Source organism: Cupressus sempervirens, chromosome 5, assembly GCF_028749045.1.
Source record: "Cupressus sempervirens isolate cs-2001-9-10 chromosome 5, ASM2874904v1, whole genome shotgun sequence".
In the NCBI taxonomy this organism is placed as follows: domain Eukaryota; kingdom Viridiplantae; phylum Streptophyta; class Pinopsida; order Cupressales; family Cupressaceae; genus Cupressus; species Cupressus sempervirens.
In genome coordinates this window covers 709947693-709960153 of record NC_143122.1, presented here as the reverse complement: position 1 = coordinate 709960153, position 12461 = coordinate 709947693, and positions in this window count along the sequence as shown.

Here is a 12461-nt window from a genome sequence, read left to right as displayed (position 1 = left end):
AGCTCAACCAAACTCCAAAATCACAACTTCCATAGTTAGAAACCCACGAGACACAAACTCTTAGAACATCAAAACCCAAGTAAAGTGGACTACCAACACAGTAAATACCATCAACGTATTCCACTGGCCTATATGGAATGTACAATCCAACTCTGCAACAATGGTGAATGCTCTCAAATGAAACTATACCAAGTATGGAGAATCCACACACTGTACAACTCCTACAGTCAACACAACTCTGTAGATCATCAGCCACTGTCTCATAACCATAACTCCCATACACCCCTGATGGTGAAAAGCCATCACAAGATAAACAACAAGAAATGGAACCCAAACCAAATTTTCCCACCATCAACTCCTCAACACAAGGATCAATTGCTAACTTATGTACATACCCTAAAATATAATGTTGATTAAAAAAACCAACCTCATTCAATAGCTCACCATGAACAAGTGATATAACCCACTGTGACTGATCACTAGCTAAGTCAGGAGATATCATAGCCAAAGGAGTAGAATCAATAACAACACCTGCTGAAGCATCACTCCAAAACTCTTGCTCTAAGTCATGTATTATCAAGCTATCAACTGCAGGTCCTATCGCCATGTCATGACAATCACAACTCTCATCCCGAGGCATCAAACTATTCCATGACTGATGATAAGCACTAGGAACCAAAGTACATCTCTGTATCATAATCTCATCAACATGGTCATCAAAGGTAAATTGATGAGCATACCTCATAGTGTAATGCCGATAGAATGCGCCAATCTTAGTTAGTGGCTCAGACTGTAATCCAGATGAAACTAATTGCAATTGATCATTAACCATGTTGGAACTAACTACTACCTCCAAAGATATCACCAAGGGAGTAGTATTAATAGCAGGAACCATGCCAACTGTCGACTCACCAACATCACACACAATCTTTGATACATCTCTAGTCTCTGTGCCATCAGTACTAGAGGCCGCCACCATGTCAGGCATACAGCAATCTGCTACAACACCCAACTCAACAGAACTTGACTCTAGTGGGAATGAACCTGATATGCTAATGTTAGTATCAAGGATGGATGCATCCCCATCTCCACTATCTCTGACAATCTCGGCCATGGTCATCCTCGGATCACCAAACACCATAGCTTGTGACTGTATAGAATCAGGTAAAGACTGTAGTCGCTCTAACTCCATGGTCACCTTAGCCAAATGAAACTGTGACTCCTTGAAAGCCAACTGTGTACTCTCAAGAATCTCAAAAGTCACCACAAGCTGCTCAGTAAGCTCACTCACCTCATCTTCCTTGGTCAACAATGCATCATATGCTGTACTGCCCCACTTCATAAGATAATCTTTGTCAGCTACCAACTGCATATAATCCTGTCTCAGAATCTGGATAGCCTCCCATAAAGAGTGGAACTCTGTCAAGGAAAGATAACTGCCTCCCTGCTCATCACTAGTAGGAGAACCCCATCCATAAACTGCTAACAACTGACGAGCAACATCGAAATGCTGGCAAGTGATAGCAATGTCTTGGTCACTAACTCTCAACTGATTAGACACATGATGGCACTAGCTTGACTGTCTCCTACAAACCTCCTCTGATGCACTGTCTAAAGGAGTATCCTCAAAGTTACTAGTCTCTAGAGTATTACCATACATATCTTGTGAATCAAATCTAAAACTCATATCAACATATGGAGTATCAAAAACATTAGCATTGATGTCCAACTCCTCTATACCCAAGGAAACTAAGTCTTCAAAATTGCCCACTACATCCTCCTGGATGTCATCAATGCCAATATGATCCTGGGACTCATCTATACACACTGCCAAATATGAAATATCATCAACACATTCTAGCAAGTATGGTCGACTGGATATATGAACAAAGCCCAACATCGGTGTACAAAAACTAATACCAACATTGGACAAGCTGCTAGCACAAGAAAAGACAACACCGTGCAATCTGCTAATCAAATCCATGATAGTACCCAAACAAACACTGCTACCAAAAAGTGTTAAAGATCTCCTGTCAACTGAATCCCAAATGCCAATATAACAATCTTGAGTCCATATCTGTAAACTAGAATCAGCTGGTAACTCAAGAAAAATCCTCACTTGAGTAATATGACCAATTCCAACTAACTCCACATACCTATCATGATGAGATAATGAAGTCAAAATACTATCTTCACTCGCCTTCAGCTGGCGGGATAAATCATGTGAAGTACTACCTGCCTCAACCTCATGTGATGAAGCATCTAACTGTGCCTGGTACTCTTTCTCAGCAAAGTCATGAATGCTCAATGTTTGCTCATCTCTACCAGGTATCTCACCATCCTGCACAACAACATCCTCATAATCATCATCTGAACCCACTACACTGTAGTCACTGCTTGTTGTAACTATACCATCCTGAATACCTGTGGCATCACCCTTTGACAACCTGTAAACAATTGTCTCAATTTGAGTATCAAGTTGACCGTTACTATCAATCTGTGTAATGTCCTTTCCCAACACCTCCTGTGGAAGAGTAGAATCTGAGACCTCTACCTGGCTATCAGCTAGTTTCTCAAACTCCTCATGCAAGTTCTTGGGAATTGTGTCATCTGTCCTATGAGAAAATTTGTGAAATAGAAATCCAGTCAACTTATCCACCTTAGCTGGGTTAGATAACATGTCATTCATTATACGATGGTGCTCAACCAACTGTTTAGACATGTCATGGCTTATTTTCATAAGTTTATCTTGAATGTCTAAATAACCATCCTTTCTACTATTTTGACTCTGGCTATCAATTGTCCAAGATCGTTCCCTCTGAGACTCTGTACTATACCTATCCATTCTGGATAAAGTAGAGTGTAACCCCAATAGGATATAACTTCTTAAAACACCAAGAACTAACATGAAAATTATTAGAAGTAGCATGCAACCATAGATTTGGACATGCAACTAATTAGAAGAAACATGCAACCACCAAATTATGACATGCAAGATTTGGGTAGTTGTCAAAACTGACATGCAAACATCTACAACCACCAAATTCACCAAGAACTAACATGAAAATGATTTGAAGTAGCATGCAACCATAAATTTTGACATGCATCTGATTAGAAGCAACATGCAATCATAAATTATGACATGCAAGATTTGGGTAGTTCTCAAAACTGAAATGCAAGATCTGGGTAGTTGTCAAACTGACCTGCAAACTTCTACAAACCCTCAGGCTGGCAAGATCATGGCTCTGATACCACTGAAATGTCCCTTTTCTGATTTTGTATGATATTTCCAACCTTTAATTAGATCTTTAAGATCAAACAACTAATATCACAAAGATCCTCCAAATTTCTCAAGAAACCCCAAATCGGGTATGCTAGAAATGGTGCCAAAAGCTTCACAACTTCACCTATTATTAATAAATCTGAAAATGGACATTTTTACATAAATTTCAGTATCATAACAGCCTACAAAATGAAATTTCCAGATCTATATAGCCTTTACACAAAATCTCACAAATGTAGGAAAAAAACTATGCTCATCGGGCTCCCGAAATTAACAAAAAAATGCCTGAAAACACCACAAAACACTAATAAACTATCTCAAAAGTTTAATCACGTCCCAATACATATATTCAGCTCTATTTCAACAGCTTAAAGTCTGAAATACAGCAGCAACCAAAACTGATATGAAATGCTCAACTGAAAACACCAAACTCACGCAAAACACACACCCAAAAACCCACAAATCTACACTGTTCAGCACAAAGGAAAACTCTGTATGAGCATGCACATGGAATGGCTTCAAACTCTCATCCTTAGCCTTCCTGGAAACCTACAAACTCCCATTCTTGGGTCTCCCTAGAAACCTGCAAACTCTCGTTCTTGGGTCTCCTTCTCCACAGGTTTGGCAGCCTCTGAAGAATAACAAAGAAATCAGCAAAATCAAGTTCTGGAATGTGCCCAAATTGCCTCCAAACCCCCTTAAAAGAGGGCATAAATGTAACTCACGTCCAAGAGAGGTTAATGAAACATATTTTAATAATAATTTTCATTTATTAGTCCAATGGTTTCGAAAGATTAACTCCCTTTTTCCGAAACTTCACTTTCTTGGGCCTGGCCTGCCTTAGCAAAGATTATTATTTTTTAATTATTTGAAAAGGGGACATGACAGTTATGGGCTTCAAGACTATATAAGATGTTTTTCGACAACAAGACAGTGGTGGAGCAATGTCAACTTTTCATGCACTTATTAAAAATGCAAAAGATGAGACTTATGCTTTCCAAATTGAAGATTTCTGTCAATAAAAAATTGGAAAGAAATGCCATTATTGTGAAGATTCCTTTAATTTCTCTCAATAGCATTTTGAAAAATGGTAGGGAGAAGGATAACAAAGCTGCTCGAAGGGTTATTACAATCTCTTTGGTAAGTCATCATTTGAGAAAGGGTAGATATATGAGACAAACTTGTATTGATTTGAACCTAAATCATACTACTTTGAGAAGAGCACTTAGTCGACGAGAGAGAATTGATGATCCTCTTCAAAATAAAACATGGGCATTTGGTGGGAGACTTCCACATTTTGATAATAAGCTATCCGATGATGTGAAGAAAGAAATTACACAATTTTGGCACTCTAGCTCATGAGTATCACCCAATGCTAAAGACGTGTTAAAGTTAAGAATTGGCATCAGAGACTGCACACCACATCCTAAACACTATTTGGAGGTAAGTCAAACTATGTTGTTCAAACAATTTAGAGAGAGTCATCCAAGTCTTCATATGTCATAAAGGGCTTTTGAATCTTTGAAGCCATTTTATTGTGTGCCACTCAATATTTGCAATACATGTTGTTGCAAATATCATATTGAGTTTTCTATGCACCATGAAATATTACACTGCATCCATTCTACTTTGCATAGTAAAGAAATGTTGGAGGATTGTGGTGCTAGTGGGCTTCCAAAATCATCAAGAGACTTGCTAGATCAATTTTTATGTCATAGAGTTGATGGTTGTTTGTTTTTATAGAAATGCTTGCTTAAATTAGAATCGTTCAGAATGTGGTGGCTTATCCAAGTTTGACACATGTTTCCATGAGGAATGTGAACAAGATCGTGGAAAGATAATAGTAAAAAAAGGTATATGAAATGGTGAAATACGCATTGAATAGTGCGGGCAAGGGCTCTAGATGTGAATTGGTTGGAAAAGATATCAGTGTGGCTAGTTTTATTTCAAATTTCAAGGCAAATCTTTTCTACAAGTATGCAAGACATAGTCATTGGTCTCAGTGGTTGGATCAATAATTTAGAATGTGTAAGATGACTTTTCTTATTGGCACTATTATATCAGTTGTTAATTTTTCTGAGAATTACAAATTGCAACCTCAAAATGGGACACAATCTCAGTATTAAAACTCCATTTAGTTTGCTATTTTCATTCACATAACATATAGACATGCTCCTAATAGTGTAGAAGATAATCAAAAGATTATTAGAGAGCATCATTTTTATATAAGTGATGATAGATCTCACTCTCACGAGTTTGTGTAGCATTGTTTCGAAAATTATTTTGATTTCTTACATGAGCATGCAATTGCTATGGATAGACATATCATTTGGTCAGATAACTACACAGGTCAATTCAAGAATGCTTTCATGTTTTATTGGTTGTGTAGGATGCACATAGAGAGGGGTGTGCCTCATATTTGGAGTTTTTTTGAGTCCGTCCATGGAAAAGGGGAACATGATGGAGCAGGGGCATGTGTGAAGAGAGCTCTAGTTAAGGAGTAACTGTAGATTTCAGCAACAGAGCTTCTTGATGCTCGTAGCATTGTTGATTGATGCTTATAGCATTGTTGATTGGTGTAGTTTAGCATTATCACAGGTGGGTACTCTTGATTCAGTGGTACATAGGTTCTTTTGGTTGTTTGAGGAAGGGTCCATAGGTGATAGATCAGATTGTGCTATAGTGAGAGACTCATAAAAAACACATTCTTTCCAGAGCTCTGATTCTAGTATATGGACCATTTAGACACTAAAACTAGCTTAGTTTTGTCCTAGTTGTTTTCAGTGTGATTGGGATCAGTATGAGTTGAGTGAGTGGGTGGACATATGGGCTGCACATTATCTTACTCCATTGTCTATCATACCCTCTATCAGAAATGATGACATGAAAAGTTCACTTGAGCATAACCATCTATCAGATCTAGTTTAGCCAGGACATGTCTTTGCATTGGTTGCACCACTAGGGAATGATGAGAAATCTGATTATTGGTTAGCACATTGTGTAAGAGGTAAAAAAAAGCTTGCACAACCGATCATAGATGATGATGGATTCACATATACTACTGGTTTAGTGGTTGTTGTTGGAACATAGCTGTGGACATACATGCTTAGAAGGAACATAATTTCGGTATTCAAAGACTGTCAGAAGCACAAAATAATTCTCATATATTTGCATCTTATAATAGTAACAAATGTAAAGTTGTTGAAGCATCAAGGAAGACCAAAAGTAAAACAAATTTTTACTATTACTAATGCTGATCATGAAGCCCTATTGGAGACCCTAAAATAGAGAGAGGACCCTATTGGAACACTTGACTAGGTATATTTACTTCTTATGTTATTTTCTTCAAAATGATTCAGTGAACCACCGATTGTCTTGTTTAATACAATAAGTTACAAATTTTTTTATGATATTGGAATGTAGGTACATCATGAAGAATTGGGGGGGCGGGGGTTGTTGGGGATAATTCTTAAGATTTATGATGTATTATGATGTAAAATGTGAAGTTTTTTTGTATATGGTTTTTGTAATTATGAAAGAGACAAGTTATTCAAAATAACACATACACATCCAAATACATGCAAAAGATTTGAATCATTCTATTTTTATTTACGATGAGTGGTCTAAATTATATGATATAATTTAGTACTTGAAAAGAAAAGATCAATTTAATTTTTTCTGTGATTGTCTCTTTTACATCATTGTGATATATTAATTTCATAGAGAGGTGGTTTTTCAATAAATTTTCTATAAGATTTTTACTCTTTAGTTACATTTCAAATTTTACTTTTTACATATGAAGGGGTTGGCAGGCCCTTGAAACCATTTATAGTGAGAAGATCCTTAGAAGAACAACATAACATAAAAACAAACTTAGTTGAGGAGGTAGGCCTCCAAAGACAAGTCTAATGGATTTTTGAAAGGAACCTAAAACCTTGTAGGGTTTTGAAAAGTACCCCTAACATTCAATGATTTTTCTAAGGATCCTAAATGTTCCAAGTCTACCAAAATTCCCATGTCTTCCCAATCAAAGAAAACATATCTAGAAAATATCCTTTTAAACTATCAACCAATGTTAGTAAAACTACAGAAAAAACAAAAATAACTATATCCGTCCATACAAAGGAAACATTTCTCCCTTTTATAGAAACCCAAAAGGGAAACAAGTCATATAGAGAAACAAACTCCCTAAACATAAAAACACACAAAGAGAAAATAATAGAAAATAACTTTAAAGCTCAAAAATTGGGAGCCAACAACCCTTCCATAAGGAAATAACAAGTATTTTTAACCCCTCCATTCACATCCCAAAAATAATCCCTATCATCTTCAAAACCAATAATTGATCCCCAAAGAGAAGTTATACCATCACTCAATGAGAAGCACAGAAACCTCTTTATTTCTCTTCTCTGAGCCAATTTCCTAGTACAAAAATCATAGCATGCAAAACAAAAAAGATCTTCAACCATAGAACCTCCAGATATCAAAAAAAAAATGCTATTAAATAAATATAACACTTCCCACCCTTTAGAGGGGAGATCTCCACCATGTAAGATGATCCACAAAAAACAACCATAAGAAATTTAATCTTCTGAGAAGGATGAGAAATAGAGACACTATAGAAGAAATGAAGAGTCCTCATAGAGAATCCCCAAAAAATTCTCAACATCTGCATGGAGAAAAATCAAATAGAGGAGAAAGACACATACTACTACACCATACTTACTATTAAAGTTGCATTGCAACTACCACAAACATAGATTTTAAAAAAGAATAAACCTTGAAGCATGAAGGGTATTCGGATATCATCACCAAGATAAAGAGAGAGGGGGCCAAAGAAACTACAGAGAATCTTGATCTCTCACAAATTTCCTAACATTACTCTCACATATCAACATAGCCATTCACCATAGGTAAGAAAAGAGAATAATCATGAGTAAGAGAGAATAAACTCACCATTAAGAGAAGAAGCAAGAGATTGAACATAGAGCTAGGTTGTACTGGGAAACCCAAAACCTATCTCAAGCACTCCAACATGAAGACATCCTCCAAGCTAGAAACCTAAACCCTATACAAAAAATTGTGTTCCTTACATAAGCCAAGACGCCAACCTAGCCAAGACCCATGATGGTTCTAAAGACAACTTGATCACAAAGCTAGGGTTGATGTTAACATAAATTAAATGTATGAAATATTATTTTTTTCCTTCTTATAACTCCATGCTTTTGTAGCCACATGTTATACAACTTTCTCTCTAAATGATTAATGTATGCGATTATTTGCTATAGAATATGTTTATTGCAAGTAACAATCTCAAGATTTTGTTCTGGCAAATTATAGAATCTTTCTTGTAGTATCACAAGAGATTGATGCAATGCATACATTTTTTTAAAAGAATTTACAATAAAACACAGTGTGCACAAGCTTCATTAAATAAGATCCTCCATTTTTACTCAAAAATTTTGGCTTTGAATGTTCTTTAACAATAAAAGGGGCATTTATCAAAAAAAAAATCTACAATTCACAAAATGTTTGTAGGTATCCAATTATATCAAAAAAAATAAATAAAATTACACTTTTTACTATTAAACATTCGATAATATTAATATTATTAAATCTTTAATTAAAGAGTTGAATTGTTGTCATCAAATTACACTTCTAATGTTTTCTTCATTTTGTAAGTAGTTCAAGAAATGGGCATGTGGGAAATGTTTATTCTCTTCATGAAGAAAACTAAGCATAGAAAATTCCCTTGGTAAGTTTTTACAGTCACTATCTTTATCGATACACCCACCTAAAGAGATCTATACACCCATCTAAAGAGATCTATAATATAATATTGAACTGACTAGACTACTTAAGGATTAGATTCATACTTATTAGTCTCTGTCTTTTAGACATGAGACATTAGTTTCCATGTTTTTGAATTATTCAATTTGCAAAAGTTATTCAATTTCCAAATACACATCCATAAAAGTGCATAAAAATAACATTCTAACATTAAAGGATTACCAGAGCGTAACTTTGAAATTGTTGATCTTGGCATCGAATCGTTAGTTCCATTAGCTCTGGGTGGGCAGGTGAACCCTAGTGACACCCTTGTTTCATCCATGAAGATCGTCCATCATCCACGACCACCCCATATCGAGGAGTCTCCAAGGTGCTCTAAGTGCATTTCGAGGTCGATCTTTCGAGGGTCGTAACTCAAAGGTTATGAGGGCTACCGATGAAAAATCAAATTCTATAGGATGGTGATGTCGAGGCCTAAAATAACCTATCTCATTTTTGAGAGATCACATTCCATTTGGATTTGGCATAGCAATATCACTCGATGCCAAAACTCACAATGTGCCTTAGTTCATAGCTGCACCAGGGCATAACTTTGAAACTACTAATCTTGGCATCAAATCATCAATGCCATTAGCTTTGGGTGGGTGGGTGAACCCTAGTGACACCCTTGTTCTAGCCATGGAGACCATCCATCATCCGCGACCACCCCGTACCGAGGAGTCTCCAAGGTGCTCTAAGTTCATTTCAAGGTTGATCTTTTGAGGGTCATAACTCAGAGCTCGTGAGGGCTATCAATGAAATGTTGAATTATATAGAATGGTGATGCCAAGGCCTTAAATAACCTATCTCATTTTTGAGAGATCACCTTCCGTTTGGATTTGGCACAACGATCTTGCTCGATGCCAAAACTTGCAATGTGCCTAAGTTCATAGGTGCACCAGAGTGTAACTTCGAAACCGATAATCTTGACATCAAATCGTTAGTTCCATTGGCTCTGGGTGGGCAGGTGAACCCTAGTGACACCCTTGTTCTAGCCACAGATTCCATCCATTTTCTGCGACCACCATGTACCAAGGAGTCTCCAAGGTGCTCTAAGTGCGTTTTGAGGTCAACCTTCCAAGGGTCATAACGTGGACCTCACGAGAACTATGGATAAATTTTTGAATGCTACAGGATGGTGATGCTAAGACCTAAAATAACCTATCTCATTTTTGAGAGATCACATTTTGTTTGGATTCGGCATAGTGATCTCGCTCAATGCCAAAACTCACAGTGTGCCATAGTTCATAGGTTCACCATAGCATAACTTTGAAACTGTTGATCTTGGCATCGAATAGTCAGTGCCATTAGCTCTGGGTGGGTGGGTGAACCTTAGTCACACCCTTGTTCTGGCTGTAGAGACCATCCATCATCTGCGGCCACCTTGTACCAAGGAGTCTCCAAGGTGCTCTAAGTGCATTTCGAGGTCAATCTTCCGAGGGTTATAACTTGGAACTTGTGAGGGTTATCAATGAACTATCAAATGTTACAATATGGTGATGCTAAGAACTAAAATAATGTATCTCATTTTTGAGAGATCACATTCCATTTGGATTTAGCACAACGATCTCGCTTGATGCCAAAAATCGTAGTGTGCCTCAGTTCATAGGTGCACCACAATGTAACTTTGAAACTGCTAATCTTGGCATCAAATTGTCAGCACCATTAGCTCTAGGTGGGTGGGTGAACCATAGTGACACCCTTTTTTATGCTAGGGAGACCATCCATCGTCTGCAACCACCCCGTACCAAGGAGTCTCCAAGGTGCTCTAAGTGCATTTCGAGGTCAATCTTCGGAGGGTCGTAACTTAGAGCTTGTGAGGGCTATCAATGAACTATCAAATGCTACAGGACGATGATGCTGAGACCTAAACTAACCTATCTCATTTTTGAGTGATCACATTCCATATGGATTTTATACAACAATCACACTTGATGTAAAAACTCACAGCGTTCCTCTGTCCATAGGTGTACCACAACATAACTTTGAAACTGCTGATCTTGGCATCGAATCATCAACACCATTAGCTCCGAGTGGGTGGGTGAACCCTAGTGACACCCTTGTTTCAGCCATGGAGATCATCCATCATCCACGGCCACCCCATACCGAGGAGTCTCCAAGGTGCTTTAAGTGCATTTCGAGGTCAATCTTCCAAGGGTCATAACTCAGAGCTCATGAGGGCTATCGATGAATTGTCAAATGCTACACGATGGTGATGCTAAGATCTAATTTAACCTATCTCATTTTCAAGAGATCACATTCTGTTTGGATTCGGCACAGTGATCTCGCTCAATGCCAAAACTCCTAGTGTGCCTTATTTCATAGGTGTACCACAACGTAACTTTAAAATTGCTTATCTTGGCATGAAATCGTGAGCACCATTAGCTTTGGGTGGGAAGGTGAACCCTAGTGACACTCTTGTTCTGGTCACAGAGACCATCCATCGTCCGTGACCATCCTATATCGAGGAGTCTCCAAGGTGCTCTAAGTGCATGTCGAGGTTGATCTTCTGAGGGTCATAACTCGAAGCTTGTGAGGGCCATTGATGAACTTTCAAATCCTATAGGATGATGATAATAAGACCTAAAATCACCTATCTCATTTTTGAGAGATCACATTCTATTTGGATTCGGCACAATGATCTCGCTCGATGCCAAAACTCGTGGTGTGCCTTAGTTCATAGGTGCACCACAGCATAACTTTGAAACTGTTGATCTTGGCATCGAATCGTTAGTGCCATTAGCTCCAAGTGGGTGGGTGAACCCTAGTGACACCCTTGTTCTAGCCACGAAGATCATCCATTATCCCTGGCCACCTTGTACTGAAGAGTCTCCAAGGTGTTCTAAGTGCGTTTTGAGTTTGATCTTTCGAGGGTCATAACCTGAAGCTCATGAGGGCTATCGATGAACTATCAAATGCTACAGGATGGTGATGCTAAGACCTAAAATAACCTATCTCATTTTTGAGCGGTCACATTTCGTTTGGATTTGGCACAAGGATCTCCCTTGATGCTAAAACTCGCAGTGTGCCTTAGTTCATAGGTGCACCACAACCTAACTTTAAAACTGTTGATCTTGGCATCAAATTGTTAGTGCAATTAGCTCTGAGTGGGTGGCTGAACCCTAGTGACACCCTTGTTTCAGCCACAAAGATCATCCATCATCTGTGGCCACCTCGTATTGAGGAGTCTCCAAGGTGCTTTAAGCGCATTTTGAGGTTGATCTTTTGAGGGTCATAACTTAGAGCTCGTGAGGGCTATCGATGAATTTTTGAATGCTAAAGAACAATGATGTTGAGACATAAAATAACCTATCTCATTTTTGAGAGATCACATTTCATTTGGATTCGG